Source organism: Lissotriton helveticus, chromosome 7, assembly GCF_964261635.1.
Source record: "Lissotriton helveticus chromosome 7, aLisHel1.1, whole genome shotgun sequence".
NCBI classification, from domain to species: Eukaryota; Metazoa; Chordata; class Amphibia; order Caudata; family Salamandridae; genus Lissotriton; species Lissotriton helveticus.
Genome location: NC_136068.1, coordinates 442774706 through 442789474, shown reverse-complemented (window position 1 = coordinate 442789474; position 14769 = coordinate 442774706).

Sequence of the window (14769 nt, the reverse complement as noted above, 5' to 3'; positions counted from 1 at the left end):
GCGCCCCAGCAGCAGTCCAGCTCATGCACCAGGATTTCCGCAACCAGTTTTGCAGTAAGGGGCCACCTTAGAATCGCCAACCCCTCACCCTCAACACCTCACCCTCACTCACTCACCCTCAACCCCTCACCCTCAAACCCTCACCCACCCTCAACCCCTCACCCTCACTCACTCACCCTCAACCCCTCACTCTCACTCACTCACCCTCACTCACCCTCAACCCCTCCCCCTCAACCCCTCACCCTCACCCTCACTCACCCTCACTCACCCTCAACCCCTCACTCACCCTCAACCCCTCACCCTCAACCCCTCACTCACCCTCACTCTCACTCATCCTCACTCACCCTCAACCCCTCACCCTCACTCACCCTCACCCTCACTCACCCTCAACCCCTCACCCTCACTCACTCACCCTCAACCCCTCACCCTCAACCCCTCACTCACCCTCACTCTCACTCAGCCTCAACTACTCCCCCTCACCCTCACTCACCCAAAACCCCTCACTCACCCTCACCCTCACTCACCCTCAACACCTCACTCACCCTCACTCACCCTCAACACCTCACCCTCAACCCCTCACCCTCACTCACCCTCACTCACCCTCACTCACCCTCACTCACCCTCACTCACCCTCACTCACCCTCACCCCCTCACCCTCACTCACACTCACCCTCACCCTCACTCACCCTCACTCACACTCACCCTCACCCTCACACAGTGCAATAGTTCTCAGACCATTTCAGTTAGAGCTTTTAGAAATGTTTATGGCTTTTTTTATTTGTAATACTTTAGCATTGGCTACAGGAAACAAAAATGCTAAACATTTACAAAAAAAAACCATAAACAATTCTAAAAGCACTAACTCTAATGGTGCGAGACCTATTGCATTTCCAATGCTTGTTTGAATAAGAATCCAAAGTGCAAAACATCGGATAATGGACCGTGTAAGTGACCTGTCTTAATGGGCCTAACGAGCAGCTTCTCGTGTTGCTTGAAAGTCTCTTCAAAGCAGTGGTCAAAAATGCAAGGATCTGGATTATGAGGCAAATATAAAGGCTATTATAGCACTCGCTGACAGCTTGTCTGCAGCTGCACACCCCCAGGTGATTAATTAAAAGGGGGCGTAGCAGAAACCTACGCTCAACAAGTAGTGCAGGACAGATGCAATTTGCATGAAGTAAGGATTCTCGTTCTTGAGGGCACCATCTGCATATTTTGTAAGAAGGCTTATTCAGCCATATAGCTTGATCGTCTAGCATAGAGAAACCGCCCAATCGTTGGATTATATACTGAGTTTGTAAACAAAATTGAATAACAACAGTCATCATCATCATCATCAGCAGCATCATCTTTATGTGATTTTACATGTAAAATTATAAAAGTTAGGTCAATAAAAATAACATACGATTTTTCATTACCAAACTCATTCTTAACCCCTTCGCAGCGGGGGTAATTCCCCCACGATGCGGGGGGAGGGGCCGCGCGCTGTGCCGCGGTGCTCATGACAAGTCTAGCTCACCATGCTGCCCAGTGGAGCTGGGCTCATGACGAGCTGGACTCGTGATGACTCCGCCCACTCCAATCGAACGCCCACACAGGCGAGGAATTCCGGCAGTTATGACGAGCCCAGCTCGTCATGAGCACAGCTCCACTGTGTCTCATGATGAGCTGGGCTCATCATAAGCATGCATGGGGTTAATTTAAAACCCCCATCAAAAAGCGCACTTGAAAAAACAGATAACAGCTGTAAAAACGGTAAGGCGGGCGTATCATAAGTAAAATTCAGTGGTTTTAAAATAGGGCGTAAAAACTCATGTCTCAAGTTATTGAATTTTGGACATGTGGTGTTGTGCTCGTGGTGCATCATCTGGTTACCATAGCTCCTGATGATGCACCACATCCACACTCCAGAATGTGAGTAACGACTGTTGATGCACTGTACCTGACTGGGAAGGACCGACCTGCTTGCGCTCCAATAAATATCTTCTACTTACCTTGGAACCGCCTCCCTCATTCATTACATTTTGGCGACAGAAGATGGGATTTACAGTTAACCAGCAAGCAGGAAGATTGAGAACCTACGCAAAGATTTTTTTTCTCTTTTATTAATCTTTGTTTTTTTTATTCCTTCCCTGATTTTACATACTGGAGGATTTCAGAATCCGGAAGACAAGAAACCTCGCTCAAGCATATTTGTACCGTGAGTACCACTGTGACTGACGTGATTTGAATGAGGAAACCTCTGACAATTTGATTTCCTCCAAGCAGGAAAACTGTCTGACAATTTGATTTCCTCCGGACAGGAAAACTTGTCCGATGTGAGTGCGTTTTGCTGTTTTGGAAGAAACTGATATTGACATGGTCTGAGGTCGTGAATGCTTCAGTTTAGCTGAAAACTTCAGCGCATTTCAATTTCTTAAATTTAACGGTACCTGGCATCCTTTGAAATTGTTGAGAGTTCTGTGGCGAGAGACGTGTTCCACTGTGGAGTTCTGCATCCCTCATCGATCAGCCTTGTGACGTCTCTACTTGTGTTGCAACGCCTCTAACCTTGACGCAGTGAACTCACGCCACCCCTGACGTCATCACGTGACAAAGGTCACGCAACGTGCCTCCATTTTGTTGGCAAATCAGTTTCATTTACGATCTGCAATTTCACCGCAATTGCTTTCTGCTTCTGTGGACCTTCCGGAAAATTGAAAAACACTCGTTTTTATTTTAAACGTTTAAGGTACTATTCTAATCCTTCGCGTTGAACACTATATACATTTTCTGGTGAAGTATTATTTCAACGGTGATATGCACACCATTCTGCATGCTCCTTGAAGACTTCGGTGACTTGCACACCTTAAGAGTTTATTTCTGATCTTAAGTGTATACCATCAGCAATTGTATTCTATCATTAACAATTGGTTTTTTTTTCAGGTTACCTTCTTCTCTTAATTTATTAAATGGCATCGCAAGGTGGGTTAAATACCCCTGTCCCATTTTTACCACGACCAGGGGAACCCTCAATTAAGTGGTCGGATTGGAAAGTATATTTTTTAAATTATATAGAGGCTCTAGAAGAGGAACAGGATGATGTTTTTTCTCAGAAAAGAAAAAAGAAAATGCTTTTACATAGTCTGGTACCAGAGGACAATAGAATTTTTAACCAAACGGAAAAAAAGGTTAGGGCTGATGATAACGCTGTATTCCCAGACGCTCTGGAGGATTTAGACACACATTACCATCCTCCAGTTTGCGTAGGGATAAGCAGGTATGAGTTTTTCAAGAGAAAACAAGGGAGGTCAGAATCTGTTGAGGACTATGTCTCTTGTCTAAAGAAATTAGCTATTAATTGTGAGTTTAGTAACCTTCATGATAGTTTCGTTAGAGACCAATTAGTCATGCATTGCAACAATACATCTATTCAGGAGAAACTCTGGACTTGTGGAGATTCTCCACTTAATGAAATTTTCGCAATAGTTAGAAAGGCGGAAATGTCCAAGAGGTGTGCCAAAGTCGCCCTCAAAGACAATGAGAAAGATGATAGTGTAACTGTGGGTAAAGTAACTAACAACTACAAAAAAAGGAATAGTTCTAAATCATCCTCATATAAAAAAGATGCTAATCCTGGTCCATCTTATAAGAAAGAAAGCATTCCCAATTGTTTTAGATGTGGTTTTAACGGACATTATGCCAATGATCCGAAATGCCCAGCTTTGAAATCAAAATGTAACTTCTGTAATAAAGTGGGACATTTCTCTAAAGTATGCAAATTTAAAACTGGTAAAGAGAAGAAAGTAGTAAAGTGCATTGATGACACTAATGAACCAATTACAGAAAACTACGATGCATCTAGTGATGATAGCATCTTTTGCATCCTTGACTTTTGTGAAGATAACCAGGCTGTTTTGAACATAAAGTGTAAATCTAAGAAACCCACTTGTGACATCTTAATTGGAGGTGTTTTAATTAGCATTGTACCTGATTCTGGCTCTCCCTATACAATCGTCAAACATGATATTTGGAAATGTGGTAACCAAGTCCACGCTGGTAGTAGTATTTCAGGAGGATTTATTCAGGTTGGTTACAGCTTTGTAGTACAGTAGATATAAACCAGTACAAAACCCCACCAGGAGCACCCAGCTAGGCACTCAGCCCTTCTCCAACTGTGAGTTCCCCCAACATTCCATCTTGCATCACTCAGGCAGGTGGTATCAGCGTACCATCAAATTCCCCTGCACGAGTCTAGTAGAAAACTTACGGCATTCATAACTCCCTTTGGATGTTATCAGTTCATAAGAATGCCGTTTGGACTAGCTTCGGCAGCAGCCGTTTTTCAGCGCCTTATGCACAAGTTGTTCAAGAGCATGGAGTTCGTGACCTACTTCCAAGATGACATACTGGTTATGGGCAAATCCAGGATTGACCATGACAAGAGATTGTTCTCTGTTTTAAAAACACTTGAATGTAATGGTTTAACAGCTGAGTCAAAGAAATGTAAATTTGGTATGAACTCTTTAACCTATATAGGACATGAGGTGGGTGAAAAAGGTATTTTCCCAAAAAAGAAGTTGGTTGAGGCGATTGAAAATGGACCTATTCCCTGCTGTAAGGATGATCTTAGATCATTTCTAGGGATGGTTGAGTTTTACTCAAAATTTGTGAAGAGTTTTGCTGACAAAACTTTTAATCTTAGGCAATTACTTAAATTGAGAACGGAGTTTGTCTGGAACGACATTTTACAAAATGATTTTGACAACATAAGGAAAGAAATTGTTAATGCATTTCCTCTCCAAGCATTTAATCACACACTGCACAACATAGTCACTACTGATGCGAGTGGTAAGGGATTGGGGGCTGTCTTCTCACAATCTAACAGAGATGGGTTTGAAGTTACAATTGCTTTTGCTTCCAGGTCCATAACCGCTCTTGAAGGGAAGTTCTCAGTCATTGAGAAAGAGATGCTAGCTGTTGTGTGGGGTATCAGGAAATTTAGACAGTTTGTCTGGGGCACTAGGTTCACACTACGGACCGATCAAAAACCCCTATTAAAAATCCTGACATCTGATGGAATGTTGAAGGCCACTCCAAGACTTGCACGGAAGAGTCTTAAGTTAATGGGATATGTGTATGATGTTGAATATATTCCTGGCAAAAAGAACATGGTTGCTGATTATTTAAGTCGTTCTCCTTTACCGAATTGTGATGACTCTTATGATTCTTTTGAGTCTAATGAAGTTGCTGTTATCCATGAAGACTGTCACCAACGATTAGTAGCCATTTCTAAGGAAGACTGGGAGTCGTCCTGTGCTAAGGATGAGATCTTGAACTCTGTTCGCAATTTTGTTACCAAGGGTTGGCCTGGAAAATCAAAATTGAGGGAAGAACTGAGACCATTTTGGGAAGTCAGAGATGAACTTTGTATAGATGATGCTGAACATTTGTGCAGAGGTGAAAGTGTTATTGTACCTTGTTCCTTGAGGGATAAGATTTTATCCATTAATCATGAAGGTCATCTAGGCATCATGAAATTAAAGTCTAGGGTAAAATTATCGTACTGGTGGCCTGGATTGGATAAGGAGGTTGAGAGGTTTATCCAAAGGTGTGATACTTGTGCAAATGCGGATAAGTCCTTGCGTGTATTTAAACCCACTCTTGGATTTAGACATATCCCTATGTATCTATGGGAAGATTTAAGCATGGATTGGTTGGGTCCTGTTGAGAATTTCGAAGGCAACATTAAACATATTCTAGTTGTGATTGATAATTACTCTAGATGGCCTGAAATTGAAATATCTGAAAAATTTGACTCTAAAGTTGTTGTTGCTTTTCTCCATAAGTTATTTTTACAAGAAGGTATTCCGAGGAACATTTTAACTGATAATGGTCTACAATTTAGATCTGAATTTTTTTTGAAATTCTTGAGTAGAAATGGTATAACCCCTAAAAAGACACCTGTTTAACATCCTGCGGGTAACGGCATTGTTGAGAGGTTCAACAGGGTAATTATGGGGAGTATCCAGGCCTCTATTCGTGCTAATAAAGATTGGGAAAAGGAATTGCTTGAAACCATTTGGGCTTACAGAATCACCCCCACCAGTACCAATTATAGCCCTTTCAGAATCCTTAGAGGTAGGGAGCCTTTTACTAAAGATAATGTTACCTGGAATTGCAAGAAAATTTGTGGGAAATGGTCCCCTGCTTTGGTCCGTTCAAGACTAAGGAAGATTCAAGGTTCACACATTAGTGATTTTGGTAGGAAGAATGCCATTAGAGAGGCTGGACTCAGTGTAGGGGATTGGGTCAGAATTAAACTTGACACTAAGGTTAAGAAAGGCCAAAGCAAATTTTCTGATCCTTTGCAGGTTGTGGAGTTGTTTTCAAAGTCTGCCAAGTTAAGTGACAACCAGGTTTGGCATCACAATAGGCTGGCAAAATGCAAAGGGAATTTCTCTTGTTCCAGTAATGACACTGGTCTTGCTTCTTCCTTTGAATGGTTGTGGGATGATGTCATGCAAGGTAGTAACACTGAGAGTGAAGTCGTTAGAGCTTCGTGTAGTGGTATGTCGACATCCTCTCCACAGCTACGTGAGTTGTCTTCTTCTCAGTTGCCTCCTCCTGATGTACCTTATTGTAATCAGCACACCTCACGCACTGGGAGGCAAATCAAGATTCCTGCTCGGTTCAGGAGTTATGTAATGTAACTGATTATGTCTGTACCAGGTTATTTTTTTTCTTGGTTAATATTGAAAGAGGGGGGTGTGGGGTATAGTAGTAACCTTTCCCTTGTTATCTCATTTCTAGGTTGAATTTGTGTGTCTTTTCGCAATGTTATTTTGCAGTATTATTTTGCAACTTGTATTCTCCCCTACTATGATATTGTCTTTGTGCAACTTGTATTATCACTCCGTTATGATATTTCACATATGTATTATTATAGAAGTTAGGTCCTTTTGTTGTCTCTTGTTGTAAAGAAGGAAGATGTGGTGTTGTGCTCGTGGTGCATCATCTGGTTACCATAGCTCCTGATGATGCACCACATCCACACTCCAGAATGTGAGTAACGACTGTTGATGCACTGTACCTGACTGGGAAGGACCGACCTGCTTGCTCTCCAATAAATATCTTCTACTTACCTTGGAACCGCCTCCCTCATTCATTACAGGACAGAACATGACAACGTGTAATGTATCATTGATCGATGTGTTATCACAATTCCAAAGGGGAAAGTCTAAGTTCATAAAACAACCATGATTAAAAGGGATTAGGCGGGGAAATACATTCAACCTGAAATAGGTCAAAATGCAGCATTGATGACGTGTCATATTCCAGGTCAAATAAAGTTCTGTATTGCTGACAGTTTTTACTTATATTCCATGTCACATGGAATGTATCATTAGTGCAGAGTCCTCGCGTTCCGATACCAGCTTGTCTCTAAAAACAGTTTCAACCCATTTGCCCTCTGAGTGAGTTATGACAGAAGGATTATCATATAGGTCAGCCCTCCCTAGAGCCCACAAGTTATGCGCCACATTCGCCAGCCATGTAATCAGGGAGGATTTTTCTAATTTTAAACAATCTTGCGAAATAAGTCTATTAAAACTAACAGCCTGATTCATGTACAATCCGTTTTGCGTGGCCCTAATAGCGAATCATAGCGATTCGCTATTGAGGACACGCAAAACGGCATTCATGTAGGAATTGCTACTTAAATAGCGATTCCTACATGTTCTTTATTTGCGAGTAGCAATTTGCTACTCGCAAATACTCCCCATTCATTCCTATGGGCCAAGAGGCCCATAGGAATGAATGGGGAGTATCCCTCATTTGCGAGTAGCAATTTGCTACTCGCAAATGAGATAGCGATTTTAAGGGTGCCAGGGGTGTCCAAAGGACGCCCTGTAGCACCCCTAAAATGCACATTTGAACAGGTGTTGCGCGCACACATGTCGAAAGGACATGTGTGTGTGCAACATGCAACTTAGAAAAATGCTTTTAAAAGCATTTTTATGAGTTTCTGCTATTTACTGACAGGTCTGACCTCTCGGTAAATAGCGGCCCCAAAAGTCCAAAATCGCTATTTTGTTTTGTGTCATGAATAGCATTTGAGGAATCTCTATTAGAGATTCCTTAAATGCCATTCCACGCAAATATGCGAATTCTTACATAGCGATTTTTGCATTTGGTATCACGAATACCAAATGCAAAAATCGCACTCGCAAAGGGCCAGATTCTCAGAATCTGGCCCTTTGCGAGTGCAATTTACCTACATGAATCAGGCTGATAGTTCTTCCTTTACCCAAATTGAGTTCAAAAGCTTTAGAGGAAATAGGCCAAGCTGGTCAATAATAAAATCTAAACCGAGCACTTTGTGTACAATTTCGTAATGTCCACTTTGTGGAACTCCCAGAAGGCTGCTTAAGAAATAGTTTTAGGCTCCTTGAAGTGGAGCAATCAAGCCATATCCCCAGATTCCACTGCCATAACTTGCTAGTGGGATACACTTAGCCCTGTAAATTTCCAGGCTCGATTGAATATGGGTGTGCCCAAACCTGTGGGAAGAATCTCCAATGCTGAATATCGCTCTGTTAAAAGACAAAACATTCAGAGTTATAAGTGAGTGCCAGTAAAACATAGAGTTCAATAGGATCCCCAAATACCTGAACTTATCTCCCTGACTGATATGTTGGCCATCTACTACATATTTCATGGTTTTTGTGTTTGGTGGGCAAATCTTCATAACATGTGACTTTGAGAAGTTCATCGTCAGATCAAGGCTACTCATAAAACTGATAAATAAGTTAAGAAGTTTTTGTAAGCATTTAGCTGTACGCACAATTAAAACTGTATCGTCGGCATAGAGCAAGGCAGGTATAGAATGGCCCCTTACTTTAGGAACGTCAGCGACCAGACCTACTAGAACTTGCTCCATGCGGTTGATATAAAACATAAATAGAAAAGGAGCTAAAATACCATCTTGCCAAACCCTGGGCAGCAATTTAAAGTGCTCAGTGCATTCCTCATTAGGGCCAAACCTGACACTAGCTGAAAGATCATTGTGCAAATCACGCGAACACTTAATTAAAACTGGATCAACATCCATCTGTTCCATCATGGACCAGAGCTTAGACCGATGGACTCTGTCAAAGGCAGAGCCAAAATCCATGAAGGCCACATGGACTGCCCCCCTCTTGGCCTAAGTGTATTTACAAATTAATAAATAGAGGTTCAGGGTTTGCTCTATAGTACCCCGACCGGGGCAGAACCCATATTGGAAGTCGGGTAAAAAGCCTCTCTCCTCGATGCAATCCGCAAGGCAATTTAATAAAATCCAGCCTATAATTTTCACCTCAGAGTCTATGAGGGAGATGGGCCTGTAGCATGCAGGGTCTGACTTGTTCTTTTTAAAAACAGGGACTATTATTACTCAAGGCCAGGTTTGTGGGAGAGGACCAGAGGCTGCAGCGTTTAGGTGCAATGACAGTAGCGGAGCCCATACATCTATGCAGGTTTTAAAAACATCCCCTTGTACCCCATCATGATCTGGTGCTTTGTTTAATGGCAACTGAGAAATGGAGGCTCTAACCTTGGATAGATTGAAAATTATGTGATGAGCAGTCCGGGAGTCATTCGATAACTCCGGCTCCTCATCTAGGCTATCAATGTCCTTAAAATATTTGTGCTGTGTTCTGGCAGTTAAAAGCTTATCTCAGGCTTCCTATTTAAGTTGGGCTCTGCACCACTTACAGGCCATTCTAAATGCTGCCCTGGCCCTTTTAACCTTTTCCTGGCAAGAAGGCTTTGCATGCAGGAGTTTCCTTAGGGGTTTTGGAACACCTGCTATCAAGCCATCTTTCTACATGCGTTGCCGGGAGTAATGGGGTAGTTTTACAGAGCACGGAATTAATAAACCTGCTAATATTAGAAAATGGTGCCAGGATTTTCTGTGGTAACTCTTCTTGGACAAACAAGAGACAAAATCGGGTTGACTCGAAGTGATCAGGCATTGGGTAAAAACGAATCCAACAATACTGGCCCACCTTAGTCTTCGGCCTTGATCAATCAGGGTGATGGGCTCCTTATAAAGGGGTACTGTGTGATCGGTTCATCTGAGCGGAATTGAAGGGCCAACAACTGACAAGTCAGCCAACAACTGACAATCCTAGAACTGCCCCCCGAACCCCACAGGGAATCCAACCTGCACATTCTTAAAGGAACAAACCTTAGCATAGGTACACAACACATCTTCCCCCTTTACACAACCAAGAAAGGAAACTTTTAACATGCTGCCAAACCCCCAACCCAAAGCAAAAAAAGAACAATAACAATTACAAAAGGAAAAAAGTAAACAGGCATTTCTGAGAGTGTATGCCAAATGTGCCTAATCACTCCAACACTTAATCTTTTTGATACTGAGGAGGGCGTACTCTTCTCTGAGTTTCCCTTGTTACGGCAGAACCTTCCAAGACTCTCTCCTTCAAATCACCAATGTTCTACTCAACTTCCCATCACCCAAACCAACCAAATGACTCTCCCTCACATGATCCTGGGCAGGCATGACATCCCCACCCCCGTGTTCAGAGTGATTTTCTCACCCAAACGGTTTTTGAATTGACATGTCAGGAACACTTTGATCAAAAAAGTTCAAAAGAATGTCCTTCTGTCACAGGCCTTTCATGATCAACATCTCATGCATAATCATTCCCCACCAACACCACACACCTTTTTCTCCACCATTTACCATTCTCTGCCAAAACTGCCTGTTTGGATACCCTAACAACACACCTTTTGAGGAAAAAACTTGGAATTGCTTGTCCCAGCTCCCATTGGTCTCTTCACTTTAATAACATCCCCAAAATGAAACTGAACCTCTTTTACCTTCTTGTCAATGATATACTTCAATTTAATTTTCATTTGAGCCTCTACTACTTTGTCACAATTTCTGTTTCAAATCAGGGAACCTGTTGGCACTATTCGTGTGCTCCAACACCCAGGTGGGACTCAATTTGCAGGAACCATGACGTCCATTGAGCAGAAAAAAAGGTGAGACACCAGGGAGGGAATGTGGAGTGTTGTTGAGTTTAGAAGGCTTTATTGAATCAGATAAACCAAGTAAAACATCATTACAGGAACACAATCAATAAAAGAAAAAGAAAAGAAAAGGGAAAATCGGATAATACAATAAGAATGTGGAATATAAAAAAAAAAACATAAGGGGAAATATAAACAATATACTGAGGGACAATGCTTTTTTAAAAAAAAATTGGAGATGGGAAAGGAAAGAAGTGAGGGAAAAAGAAAAGGGAGATAAAAGAGTGAAAGAAAGGCTAGAAGAAGGGGGAACAGAAAGTAGGAATATAGAGAGAAAGGAAGAAAAATAAAGGAAAAAGATGAGGCATATCAGGGTAGGCGCCTGGAAAGAAAATCGGTTAAGGGTAACCATAACAAATCTCTTTTAATTAAAAGGGAGGTAGTCGTAGCATGTGCACGATCAAGTCTGTGATGATGACATAATAAATTCCACCAGGCAGTAGAAGAGATCTTTGAGGTATCTTTCCAGTTTGATGTAATAATCTGCAAAGAAATGACTATAAACAAATCTATAAAATTACGAACATTGCGTGAAACATTCCAAATAGGAGAGGAACCACCTAGAAAAATGTGAACAATATCAAAGGTATGATTGGAATTTAAAATCTCATTCAGCTTGCACCAGATATGCTGCCATAGGGATGCAACCAAGGGACATTGAAAAAACATATGAAACAAAGTGCCATCGGGATGAGAGCATGACCAACAGTGGCTGGAGTCTAGGACCTTGAACTTAAAAAGGTCATATGGGGTAAGAAAAAGTCTATTATAAAAGAAATACAGAGTCTGAGTGGTGCTAGCTGAACGAGAAACAGTGTGAATTTTAGACCAGATGGATTCCCAAATAGGAAGGGAGAAATACTGTGCTAGATCCTATTCCCATGCAAGTTCAGGTTTGGATTTGGGGCGGTCAGGAATAGAGCGGGAGAGGATCTTATAAAGGGTAGCCGCTTTGTGCGGAAAGGTAAAAACTAAGGGAGTGGAGTCAATTGGGACAACATCTGATAGGGTAGAGTGGAATGAGGAGACTGTAGATAGGGCTATTTTGAAGTCAGGAAACTGGGGAGAATGTGTATTAGATATTCGAAATGAGGAGCAAATAGTGGGGAAATCCAGTAAGGAACCATCAACAAAGAGATCATCTAAATACATAATGACTTTGTCAATCCATTCCTTCCAGAAGAGGGCCTCGTTATTAATCTTCAGAGATTGATTGTACCATAACGGGATAAGGGAGTGTAGGCGCGCCTGAGAAAAAGAGGAGCGAAACAATGAAAGGGAAAGTGCCCTAGAGAGCTTAACAGTGGGAGAAAGAAATTGTTTAGGGGGTTGAGATAAATGGATAGCAGCAAGAAAAGGGAAAGGTGATAGTTGAGCTTGCTCTAAAGCACTCCATGCAGTGGGAAGGGGGGGGGGGGGGGGCGAATCTGCAAAAAAATGGCCAGATTTGCTTTAAAGCGCAAAGGAAGAATGAAAACGAACAAGATTGGGAAAATTTATGCCACCTAAATGCTTTGGTTGTTGAAGGCGGGGTATGGATATCCTGGGTTTACGGTTATTCCAGAGGAAACGAGTAAGAATACGATTAATCTGAGTGAAAAAATAGTCAGGAAGGGAAATAGGCAACATAGAAGGATAAAAATTAATAATAGGGAGAAGCATCATTTTAACAATTGCCAATCGACCCCACCAAGATAAGAATAAAGGGGACCATCGCTCTATTAGGGTAGAGAGCTTGGAAAGAATATCTTTATGATTGATTTTAACAGTGTCTTTAATGGATGAGGAATATAAGACACCTAAACATTTAATGCTATTAGGATTCCATGCAAAACCGGAACCATGAAACATATGAGCGAGACAGAACTTATTAAGAGGGAATGTGGAGTGTTGTGATAACTCCACAATCTTTCTTGTACAGCTTCAGGGACTATTCACCCGCCACAGTCTCTGAATCGTCTCTTTCAACATTCTGTTCACTCGCTCCAACATACCATTGCCTTGAGAACTATACAAAGTTACTGTCAAATGCTTGACCTCCATCATTTTCAAGAAAGATTGAACTGTACACCATTGTCTGAGACCAGGATCTTGGGAACTCCTTCGCTGCAAAACATATTCCTCAAAAGTTCTGTCACAGTAGAGGTGGTAGGTTCACTCAAAAATTTGCATTCAACCCATTTTGAGTAATAATCAACTACAACTAACACATATTTGAATTCCATGTTGATGTTGTACATTGGACATACAAAATCCATACCCAGTTTTTCCCAGGGACCATTAGGAAAACTGACTGGCTGAAGGGGAGTGTTGCGCACCTTGACAGTTTTGTTTGAATTTAAACAATTCGCACACCGCCCGCAACTGCCTCAACTTCCACATCTATTCCTGCCACCAATAATATAGTAGCAACCGTTTCTTCATACCAGTCATTCCAAGATGACCCTAATGAGCAAAATTGATTAATCTATGTCTAAATTCCACCGTGGGAGTTAGTGAATTTCCTCTCATGATGGCATTGCCTTCATTAGTTAATCCATCTTTAACCTTGTGATATAGCCACAGCCCATTGCATAGGTTCCTTTCCTCAGGCCAACCTTTGACGACAAAATCCTTAATTCATTCTTGCACCTCATCATTTTTTGAACTCTCCATCCATTCAGACTTCCTTATAGCTCCCTCTAGAACTACTAACCCATCAACCAATCCAACCACACATTCCACATCATCTTCATGCTGGCTCCCTTGCAACTCAATCATGGTCCACCTGGAAAGAAAATCAGCACGAGCATCCTCTCCGGGATGTGCTCCATGACAAAATTGAACTCAAACGTCCTGGATAACAACCTCACTAATATTGGACTGACCATGCCATGATCATTCTTTGAGAGTAGATAAACAAGGGGCTTGTAGGTTTCAAGATGCTTGGACACCCAAACACAGGCCAAAGCTTTCCTTTCTATTGTACTGTATTTGTGCTCTGTCAAAGAGAGGGACCTAGATACAAAACTAACAGTTCTTCGCCTTCCACCATCTGTGTGAGAACAGCACCCAGGCCAACCCCTCTTGCATCCACTGTCATTATGGATTACACCTTATCTCTAAATGCATGTAAAAGAATAAGATTCTTCAAATTTTCAAAAGCTTATGACACAGTTTCTTCCCATGCAAATTGCTCTCGCTTCCTAAGTAAATTCCTAAGGGGCTCTGTTTGGAAGGCAAAATTATCTACAAAGCGTGAATAATATTCACAAAGCACCAGAATAGAAGGTAATTGGACTTTGGTTTCTGGTTTTGGGCTGTCAATAATTGCATTGACAAGATCAATATTTGGTCTAATTACTGCTTCTGAATTGTGATGACCCAACTAATTAATGTCACTGACAAGAAATTTGCATTTTTCCTTTCTAGCAGTAAACCTGTGTTTCTCTAACGTACCCAACACCTCACTCAATGCACACAGATGGTCCTCAGTGTTTCTGAAAAAAATAAAATGTCATCCTGATACGATAAGACATTTTTACATTCCCCAAACAGTTTAAACATTAGTTTTTGAAAGATGGAAGGAGCCGAGGCCAGGCCAAAAGGCATCCTTAATAATCAAAATGTTCCTAAAGGATTGTTAAAGGTCATCAAGGAATGTGAATACTCCTCCAGCTCTACTTGGTGATAAGCCGCCTTCAAGTCTAT